Raw genomic sequence first — 11,168 nt, 5'->3', positions numbered from 1 at the left:
AAAAAATTATATTTTAAAAAAGACAAAGTATGCTCAACATGTCAGCTTGGGAAGCAAATTAGATCATCTTTTAAGAACAAGGGGTGTAACTCATAAACCCGATGCTTAGGACTATTGACATGAACTTGTTTGGTCCTATACCAGTCATGAGCTTAGAGAGAATGAAATGCACTCTTGTAGTTGTAGATGACTATTCTCGTTTCACTTGGGTCATATTTTTAAAATCAAAAGATCAAAACTGCTTCTCAGCTGATCAAGCTTTTCAAACACCTTTTAAATGAAAAATATTTTGGGATTGACAAAATAAGAAGTGATATGAGAATTGAATTTTTGAATCAAACATTGTTTTAATTTTTAAAACACATCATGAGATCAAACACTATTTCTCAGCATTTAGAACAACACAATAAAATGGTGTTGCAGAAAAGAGGAATATAACTCTGAAACAAGCTTCTAGAACTATGTTGGCTGATTCTAAGGTGTCTCAATGTTTTTGGGCAGAGGCGATGTACACAGATTGATATACGCATAACAGATGTATGATTAATAAGAAGCTTGGAAAGACACCATCTGAGACCTGAAATGGCAAGCAGCTAGTGGTATCATATTTTAAGGTGTTTGTTTGCATGTGTTTCATCCACAAAAACGGTAAAAGTTATCTGACGGCATTTGATGCTAAGTCAGATGAGGGTATATTCCTAAGTTATTCTGGAAGACGATAATGAAGATGATGTCCAGTTGGGGGCACTTCATTCTCCAAACCCTAATGCTGTAGATCAACCAGATGATCGAGTTGATCCAGTCGTTCAAACAGTTGATGCACAGGCAATTGATTAGAACCTCATTAATGGACAGACAACTGATGTCAATCTAGCCATGGATAATGCAACTGAATCCAATCCAACTGATCAACTTCCACCAGTCAACCTAGATGATCCAGACTACAAATTGAAGAAAGATCATCCACAAACCTTGTTTATAGGTAAACCCCTTTTATCTCACTACAAGAAAATCTTGATTCAGCAACACTCAAAAGACAACGGTTTCATGTCAAAACTGTGGTCTTTTACCTTTTAACAACGGTTTTACAAAAACCATAGTCTTTAAGCGTTTTTTAAAAATTAAAGACAACAGTTTTTTAAAAACAGTTGTCTTTTACCCCTCAAAGACAACGGTTTTGGAAAACTGTTGTCTATGAGCGCTTTTTTAGGGGATACGACAACGGTTTTTGTAAACCGTTGTCTATGTGTGTTTTTTTTAAGGGCTACGACAACGGTTTACGAAAATCGTTGTCTTTGATTTTATTTTTCACACTTACCCCTTATTATTATTATTATTATTGTTATTATTATTATTATTATTATTATTATTATGAAAAAAATACATTTTTAGTCCTCATACTTTCATATCAAAACACTTATGGTCCCTAAACATTTCAACACAACACTTTTAGTCCTTAAACTTTAAAAATTGTAACAAAATTGGTCCTTGTCATTAATTTTATAGTTAAATATATTTGTGAGGACTAATTTATGATATTATTTAATTTTAGTGACTAAAAATGAATAAAATTAATAATGAAATATTGTGAAAAGATAAAACATAAAAATAGTAAATGAAATTTTATTTTTAAGAAATATTTTATGTTTTATCTTTATATTCAGATTGAAAAAAAATTAAAAACTAAAATTAAAATTAGAGTTTCAAGAATAATTTTTATACCATATGTATTTTTTTTATTTTTTTTAAATTTATTATTAATGTTTAATATTTTCAAACATAATTATATATATTACATATTTATATTTGGTATTTTAAAAAAATTGATCTAGTTTGTATCTTATTATTAAATAAAATTAAATAATTAATCATATTTAATATCAGTATCAAAAATATTGAATAAATTTTATTTAAAAAATTATTAGAAAACACATTAAAAAATGTTCTTATTAAAATATGTATAAGATATTTTAATTTAAAAAATATATTCAATGATTGTTATGCAAAACTCCATATTCTAAAGTAGATATTTTTTGTTTAAATAAAAAAAATCGTAATAAATTTTATTTACATATAATAATATTATAAAAAAGAATAAATATGTTACTAAAAAATGTTTATGTTGTAGATATGTGATTATTTATGATCTTTATTTTTTATGTTTATTTTATTTAGGTCCCTATAATTTAAAAATATAATAAATTAGTCCCCAAAAATATATTTAATCATTAAAAAATCTATAAGGACTAATTGTATTGCAATTTATAAAGTTTAAGGACTAAAGTGTTACTTTGAAATATTTAAGGACCAAAAACGTTTTGATGTGAAAGTATAAGGACTAAAAGTGTAATTTTCTCTTATTATTATTATTAGTATTATTATTATTTATTATTATAAAAATATTGAAAAAAAAAACTTCAGTCAAAAAGGAAAAGAAGCTAAACCTAATCCCCTAAATCATCCAACCCGACTCCCTTTCTTCTCCCTTTCGATTTTTCCTGGCCACTGTCGTACGTCATCGAAGAAGGTGCGACGTCCACCGGAGAAGGTTGCTTAGTTCTTGGAGATCTCGATTATGGTTGGAATCGCTAGGCTTCGGCTCAGTACTTGCACGATTTCCCAGTCACGATCCACTTCAAATTTTCACTCGAATCTTAGTTAGTTTCGAATTTTTGACCTTGTAATAGTAGTGTAACGTCTTGTGAGAATTTTTACTGCTTATAAATCGAAATCTTTTAATCTATTCATGATTTCTTGTTTGGTTGCGTTCATAGGAAACATTCTAAGATTTTTGTACGGCCAATATGAATGCGAATAGGTAATTTATTGACTTTGCCCTTTCCTACTTCTACAGAAACAAAATTCCAAGAAAGAAGAAACCAAAAAGAAATATTACGAAGATAAGAAATACTTATTCGGGCCGGAGACAGAGATGCGTAGGAGATGACGACAATTTGGTAGGAATGTTTTTTTTATGCTTCTTTTTCTTGATTTTACTGACACGATTCAAGGGAAGATGGAGCCATGTACTTGGAGAAATATGTGAAGAAAAGAACCGAGGCTATGGATGCATTTTTAGGCATTAAACTTGATTTTGTCTATTTTACATGATATCATATGAAAATGGACGAGTCACATTTTTTATAATTTTTATTTGATATGGATTCCATTTTCATTGAATTGGAGGTTTGGTGTGAGGTCCATGTATTGGGAATTAGCTGGCCTCTATTAAGAGAAATTCCCTCTCGCTAGTATTGATAAGGACCAGTTTCGTTGTAGATTTTTTTCTTGAATTAGATTAGATCCAAGTATTTTGTCTTTAATTTGGAATACACACACATAATCTCACTTTCTATGTATTTTTTTCAATAAAAGTTTTATTTTTATTTCGGTTTAATTACCATCATATATATATTGGAAACTAATTGATTAAAAGACACCATATTTGTTGTTTTTAATTTCATTGTTTTGATTGGAGACAACTCGAGAATCTTGAGGATAACTTAAAGTTATAATGCTATTCAGTATCTCTCGGTTCAGAAGACAGATTTTACTAACTTGATCTAGATTGAGTAGTGAGTTTGGAGCTCAAGTTCCGAACTGAAATCTTGAGGTACTTGTCGACCCTTTTCTCTTGCTGCTCAATGCTTACATGAAATCGGGGCAGGAGGTTCTGTATTATTAGTCCCAAAACTTACTTAATTTCTTGAACAGTTTTCATATAATCTCACGTAAGCACTTCTCTTTAGGCGAAAACAGGTTATCTGCCACTACTATCGGGACACAAAGAACTCATTTCTGAACTTGGGCCTTATTGTTTTGGTGCAGAAGATTCCTCTAGTGGAAGTGTAGACATTTGGGACAATTTGCTTGAGGATTCGTTTTGAGTCTGTTGGTGAGATCTCTGTTGGTGGTAGATATAGTTTTTCCTTTTCACAATTCAGAGTTAATGTGCACTCGTTCAGAAAATTCCAAGTGTGTGAGGGTGGTGAGCTGTTTGACTGAATTGTTTCTCGAGGACTTTATACTGAGAGGGCAGCTTTTGCTGTGACTCAAACGATTGTTGAAATTATTTAGGTGAAGTTTCGATTTCTTGATGTTTTGTGTTGCTTGATTACATTACTGTGGCATGAGTTCTAATATACATTTTATAACTGGTGATTTTTAATGTCCATATGTATTTCTTGTCTGTGCGACTGTGCCAGTATACATAGCCAGAAATGATGAGTCTCTTTCTCATTTTGTATCTTCTCATTTACTAACTAGTTTATTGGGGTCTTGAAGAAATGAATCTAGAGTTTGAATATATTATTTGTCAAAGTATATTTATTTAAGTATGAGTTTAAAGATATTATTCGCTAGAAATTTATTTACTTGAATTGTGTTAATGATTTTTTTTGTTTTTTTTTTGTTGAATAATTTACAGTTTGGATATACAAAGAAAAATAAAAGAAAAATCGTTGCGGCTTTTATGAGAATTCTCGGGTCATTGTTTCTTTTTATAGATTTATATTTATATATTTTGATTCTTGATTTATATATGTGGAACGTTTTATGAGAACATTGTGATCAAATATATCATATTATTTTGTACTTTTCTGGGATAATTGGTATGTCTTAAATCTCTAAATTTTTCTCCCACATCGAGTAATTTTCCTGCACCAGAGCAGATACCTCGGCCTCAGTTACAATGGATGAACCAGATTCCACAATAAGCCCTTGATTTGTACTGATCTGTTTCCATTTGAAATAGTATCTGAATTTAAACATTTAGTGTTGTAAATTTAGGAATTTGAGTTGAGTTTTATTGCTCATTTTGATAAATACTTTCTGCTTGTCATTTTGTACAGATCTTGTGCTGGAATTAACTACGAAGGTTTGATTTTTCTTCCTAATCTTGTATTTCACCTAATTGTTTGGATCACTAGCTAGCATAGTGTGGGATCTATTTGCTCCTTTTATTTTATGCCAGCACCATAATATGATTATCTATTTTATCTGTCGATTATTTTCCTAATATATGCATATTGGTGATTGTGATATCTTGCTAAACTTTATTTACATATGATGCATATGGAATTGACCAAAAAACAGAAATTATGAAGCCACTAAACCTAGTCCGTCATCTTGCGCAGGGAAGACTCACTCTAGTGACAAAATAATCGTAACTGAACCTTGTTCTAGTGACAATATTTGAGATCATTTTCAGCTTCTTATACGTGTTTCAAGCGGTTTTTTTAGGTATATATAGGTATTGCCCAGAAATGGGATTTGTTGGCCTCGATTTAAATTAGTTATTGTCGCATTTATTGCACCATATTGATGTATTAATTGGAATATTGTTGTAGGTTCAATCATCGGAAGAGTTTGAGGCTGGTGGATAGATTGCTCACCGAGTCCACTCTCGAAGCCGCCATCCAGAGTAAAAGTCGATTGCCCTCTGAATCCACCATTGAAAACAAGAGAGCACATTATCATTTATCGGACACAAGGTATGGACAAGTATATTAAGTATTCTGTGTTGTCCTGTAATGAAAAAGTATATGTCAAAACCAGGCGTTCATATCTAATTTTTATCACCCCCTGCGTCCTTCTTTGGCTGGATCATTTTTTTTCTCTTGCCTGATTCACTGGCCATAGCTTGTCCTAAACAGAGATCTAATATTTTAATTTTTCCACTTCTAGACTCGTTAATCAAGTATACATATTTGTATGGATCATTTACTTTCATATGTTTAATTTGACATCCAAGTAATTTTTTGTTATTTGTTTGCTTTAGAAATTACTTCAAAAGGATGTCAACACCTGCTTTAGTTCTTGTTTGTTAGGACATGTGGAAGCTTGCTTTGAAAATCCCATGAAAGAGCTAAAAATAAACATGTAGACGAGTATTTTTCTTGCTAATTAACTTTTAAACTTTGGTTGAATAGCATAGCTTAGTGAGTGCAGTAACTCTTACATCGACGGGCAACATTAGAACCTTAACCATAGAAGTGTAAAAAGTTAGAGAAGTGGAAAGAGAGATGATGAAAACTCCAAATGCCAACATTTAATTGAATATGAATTTTTTTAACTCGTATGAGTCTAAGAAATTATTTAAGTTTAATACTTTTTTGTCCAGCCTGTGTTAGCTTTGATTTGAGGTGATTTTAGCTCGTTCCAACCTTGTTTTTCATCAACTCATAGGATTTATGGATTTTTAGTTGAAATTTTAATGAACTCTTTATTTGATCTTTGAGACCTATGTTAATATACTGATTATTTATGTAGTGGAAAGTCGACATCCATTATTAACATTTACTTAAAAAGATTTTATATACATAATACAATACTATCTGTTGATAATTAGTGTTTTATTTGATTTATTAAATGAATTATGTTTATGGGTTTTTTTGGTTGAATAATTAATTTATAGTTTGGATATACATATTAAAGAAAAAGAGATTGTTGCGGCGTCTACGAAAATATCAGGTCAAGAATATGTAGTTGTAAAATCAGTACTAGCTAGCACAAGATGGATGCTAATCTATGCTGAAACGAGGGTTCCAAGTTTATCAAGATTAGTTATAGTTCTATTTTCTAGTGTGTATTGAATTACGATTCAAATTCGAGTGATTTGTAATACTGAAAAATTGTATATTAAATTTTATTTTCAAAAATTTAAATTTGGATTGATTTATAATATTGAATATTTGTATATTAAATTTTATTTTTTTTGTTTTTTATTTGAAAAAAGACAACGGTTTTTAACCGTTGTCGTATGTAGTTTAAAATTATTGTTGAATGTCCTATTATTAAAAAAACACGCTAAAAACAACAGTTAAAAACCGTTGTCTTTGAAAAAAAAGACAACGGTTTTTTACTGTTGTAAAACCGTTGTCTTTGCCTTAAAGACAACAGTTTTTAACCGTTGTCTTTGAGCACCTCCTTTAACAACACAGCCTTTAACAACAGTTTTAAACTACCTATGACAACGGTTTTTCACCGTTGTTGTTGAGCTTTTTTCTTGTAGTGTCTAGTCAAGAATAGAGGGAAATTAATCAATCTCATTATTAATTCGACATTTATATCTCAAATGGAACCCAAGAAAATTGATGAAGATCTTACTGATCCAAGCTGGATATAAGCTATGAAAGAAGAGCTGAGTCAATTTACAAGTAACCATGTCTGGGACTTATTTCCAAGAAAAAGTCATCAATCAGTCATATGTATAAAATGGGTGTACATGAAGTTAAATGAAGATAGAAAAGTTGTGAGGAATAAAGCACGACTGGTTGCTCAAGGATTTAGGCAAGAATAAGGAATTGAATTTGATGAGACCTATCTCCAGTGGAATGACTGGAGGCCATTCGAATGCTTCTTGCCTATGTATCTTTCAAGAATTTTAAAGCATATCAAATGGATGTGTAGAGTGCATTCCTAAATGGGCAACTGCAAGAAGAAGTATATGTTGAACAACTTCTTGGGTTTTTCAGTCATCAATTTTCAGATCATGTTTATCATCTAAAAAAATCTCTATATGGACTGAAATAGGCTCCAAGCTACTTGGTATGAAACCATTTCCAAATTCCGAATTTGTCATGACTTCACAATAGGTACAATGGACAAGATTTTGTTCAAGTTCATTAAGGATGATCACTTTTTTCTTGTCAAAATTTATGTTGATGATATAATTTTGGGTTAACTAACCCCAAGTTGTGCAAGAAGTTTGCTGTTGGAGATCAAATTTAAGTTTTGGTGTTCAAAAATTAAAAGCAAAATAAGACAACCGATAAAGAGTAACTCAATTGAACAAAGTTGGACAACTGAATAGTTACTCAACTGAATAAAATCAGTCGAGGCTAAAAACCAGTATTATTCCATAATAGATATCTCGATGACTAAAGCTAACGATATAATTGTTATATTAGATGCCGTCGAGCCAAGTGTTGGCGAGGATCCTTGTAATAACTCTTGTATGACAATATTTATTTTAATAATATTTGAATTATTTAATTTGAAACATCTTTATCTATATACCCATGCTAGTTGCATATATAAATCCCTTGAATATATAAATAGTAGAAAGAATATGAGATGGTCATGTGATGACTATCATGAAACTTATATTTGGAATACTGTATATTCTAAACTGTTTCTAGTCGATTCAGTCGCCAAAAAAAGGATAAAGGTCGCTCGAGCTTGAGACTAGTATTTGCGATGTGAGTACCACATTTCATTGGTAGGGGACATAGTGATGTCCAAGCATGCAAATAGGTTCTCCTTGTAGAGTGCACTAAACAACCCTCCCTAAAGAACTTTCCAAGTGGTTCTCACTTATCGAGTGGAAATATCCTAGTTTATGGTTGTACACCATTATTCCTTATGACCGGGACAACATGGAGACTCTATGTGCTAGCGCTTCACTTTGAATTGCTCCGACTCAACTGGGGTCATCAGGTGGCAAGGTTGGGTGTTGTGTCGAAACATGTAGGAGTCGATGCATTGTAGTCGGGGATTCACCGCTTACCTTCGGGTATGGATATCCTATGTGATCTTATGTATATGTAGTTTGAAATCTCTGATCAAAGTAGGTGATAATTAAGAAAAGAATTTCTTGAATTACACATTCGATGCAACTACGACATGACACATAGTTATCGATTCTATGGCAACTCTCGATAAACCAATGGTTGCCAAATCGATCGGGATATATGAGTTGAAGGGACCGTACTGTACGCTAACCAAAATTGAATGGTTCTTGCAGGCACTATCATTTGATACCTAGGGAGTCATGTAAGCGATGCTGCTAGATGTTTAACATGACTGGTTGGGTACCATCAGACTTGAGTTTTCTGATGTCTTATTATCAAGGAGTTGATAAATAAGAATGGAGCTATATAGGATAAGCTCATATAGGGACTTGTTGATCCCGAATCACATGGAGATGTGAACCCACTGCTAGTGTATCATTGAACCATTGAGGGTCACACAAGTACTAGCTTTCTAGATTCTGTTGAGAATGATATTAGTTAAATGTGTTGAACGACTTATAAAAGAGTTTATAAGTGAGATAAATTAGAAGTATGACTTCTAACAGAGAATTTAGGGGAAGGTAACTTTTAATTTGTGAAAGTGTTATAAGATTAAAATTTGACTTGAATAAATAATTAGTTTTTGAAAATGGTGATTTTAAAAACTATTATTATGAACTTAATTAAATTAATTCAAGAGTTGAATTAATTAAACACTAGTGGACCTTTTAGTGTCCAAATAATTAAATTAATTTAAGTGTTGTATTAATTAAACAATATTGGCTCTTGTAGATCCCAAATAAAAATAGTGTTGAGTAATTATTTTACTAGTGAGCTTGAATGAGTTCAAATTGAATTTAATTAATTGATTGAGCTTAAATGGATTTGAGTTTTTATAAATAATAAAATATTAAGTTCATGGGCCATGTATCTATATGTTTGACATAAAAATACATACCATACATGAGAGAGATAATATGAAGGGTTAAAAGACAAGATGCACACTTTTCTATGCATGCTTTAACTTTTTCTATGCATGCTTTGTATTTTGTCATAACACACTTTTGAAGTACCAAGACAAAAAATATTACTTCACTCTCTCTTGATATGTCCGAACACCTCTCCCATTTTTCTCTCCAAATTTTGTCTTTCATCTTGGGTAAAAAGGAAAAATAATTCTCAATGAAAAATGCTCTAAATATTCTAGTGCAAATTTAGGGTCGATCTAATTTGACTATTCATGGACCTAATTTGAAGAAGAAGTCTATCTTGAGCAAGGTGTGCTCTTGGAAGCTTGTTCCAATTTAGAGAAAGGTGTGCTCTTGAAAGCTTGTAGATAGTATCTACCTTTTCAAGAGATAAGTTGTTCACAACTTGTTGGAGCCATAATCAATCTTTTAAAGATTGATAGGTAAAAATTTCTTAAACATCCTATGGATCTTTAATGTTTTTGAATGCTACACAAGTTCTTGGTTTTCAAATAAAAATTTTATATTTCCACTGCGTTTCTGGGCAAGAGGAAACCGATCCCCAACAGTGGTATCAAAGCATATGTTACTCTTTATTGTGTAGAATTTGTTGGATATTGTAATGAGGTCAATTTATAACCGCATGAGAACATCGAAATCACTCAACTTATGGGTTGTTTTTTGAAATTTTTTGAAAAAATGTTGCTGCCCATTTTCGGGCAGCAAGGGGCAGCCCTTTTTAATAAAAATAAAAAAATTTTGTTGGCCAAAATCCGGCGACGGAGCTCCGGAAACGACTATGACGATTAGGGTTTCCAAAATATGTTTTGAGATATCCAAGTTTCATGAGCCCTAAGTTATGTATTTTCTCATGAAATAAATAATTAAAGTGAGACTTTGATTATTTATAGTAAATGGTGATTTAAAAGAAATTTGATTATAAATAAATTAATTAGAAATTAAACAAAGGTGTTTGTTTATTTTGTTAATTTAATTTATAATCGTGTTGGTTAGTTATTGGATCAAGATATATAATATTTGATCAATTGATTATTGTGATAATTAATTGATTGTGTATGATATGTGATATTATGCATGAAGGAATTGCTACGTGTATGCTAGGATATTTTATGTTGAATGAGTTGTAATAATTATCAAATTTAAAGTGGGCTTGGTTTATATCCCGTTCCCACCCCATGAGATGTATCCTTATTTTTCATGGATATTTTAATATAAAATATTTGATAGTGGAAGATCAAGATTGGAAGATGGTGAGCCATGATGAATTATGAAGATCCAAGACATGTAAATATTGAAAGCTTATGTAATTGTTCATTTGCATCCCATGCATTTTCTAGGATTGGACCTAGGCCCATGTTTGGCTCATATGGGCCAAATAGTGTTGGGGGGGATTGATCATCCTTGTTAATTTAGTATTTATAATGTATGCTTAATATATTATAAATAATGAGTATGTGCGTTATTATTTTATAATAAAAAAAATTGCATGAATCTGGAAATCATACGAACAAACATGAGGAGCTTTTAAAATTAATGATGAGACTATTTCAAAATAAAAAACCCTCATTTTGAATAAGATTCAGAATTAATATTGTGAGACCTCGATTCTAAACAACTAATCTCGGACTAAAGAACAATTAAGCATACAAGATCCAAGACAGAAAGC

The 11,168-nt window shown here is 31.2% G+C and overlaps 1 long non-coding RNA gene across 9 annotated transcripts; it reads left to right on the top strand.

Annotated features, from left to right (window-relative positions):
- Window positions 1-2,443: 2,443 nt before the first annotated feature.
- LOC140882153 (uncharacterized) lies at window positions 2,444-6,663 on the top strand. Of its 9 annotated transcripts, none has more exons than XR_012150150.1 (5): window positions 2,444-2,657; window positions 2,855-4,077; window positions 4,851-4,876; window positions 5,349-5,492; window positions 6,416-6,663. It is a non-coding gene; the product is annotated as an uncharacterized lncRNA (long non-coding RNA). The 9 variants fall into 9 exon arrangements; XR_012150149.1 differs by having other exon boundaries at window positions 5,136-5,492; XR_012150145.1 differs by adding an exon at window positions 5,136-5,241 and having other exon boundaries at window positions 2,855-4,876.
- The last annotated feature ends 4,505 nt before the right edge of the window (window positions 6,664-11,168 follow it).

This window comes from Henckelia pumila, chromosome 2 (assembly GCF_033568475.1).
Source record: "Henckelia pumila isolate YLH828 chromosome 2, ASM3356847v2, whole genome shotgun sequence".
Classification (NCBI taxonomy): domain Eukaryota; kingdom Viridiplantae; phylum Streptophyta; class Magnoliopsida; order Lamiales; family Gesneriaceae; genus Henckelia; species Henckelia pumila.
Note: the sequence above shows the minus strand (reverse complement) of the source record. Positions and strands in the feature narration are given on the sequence as shown.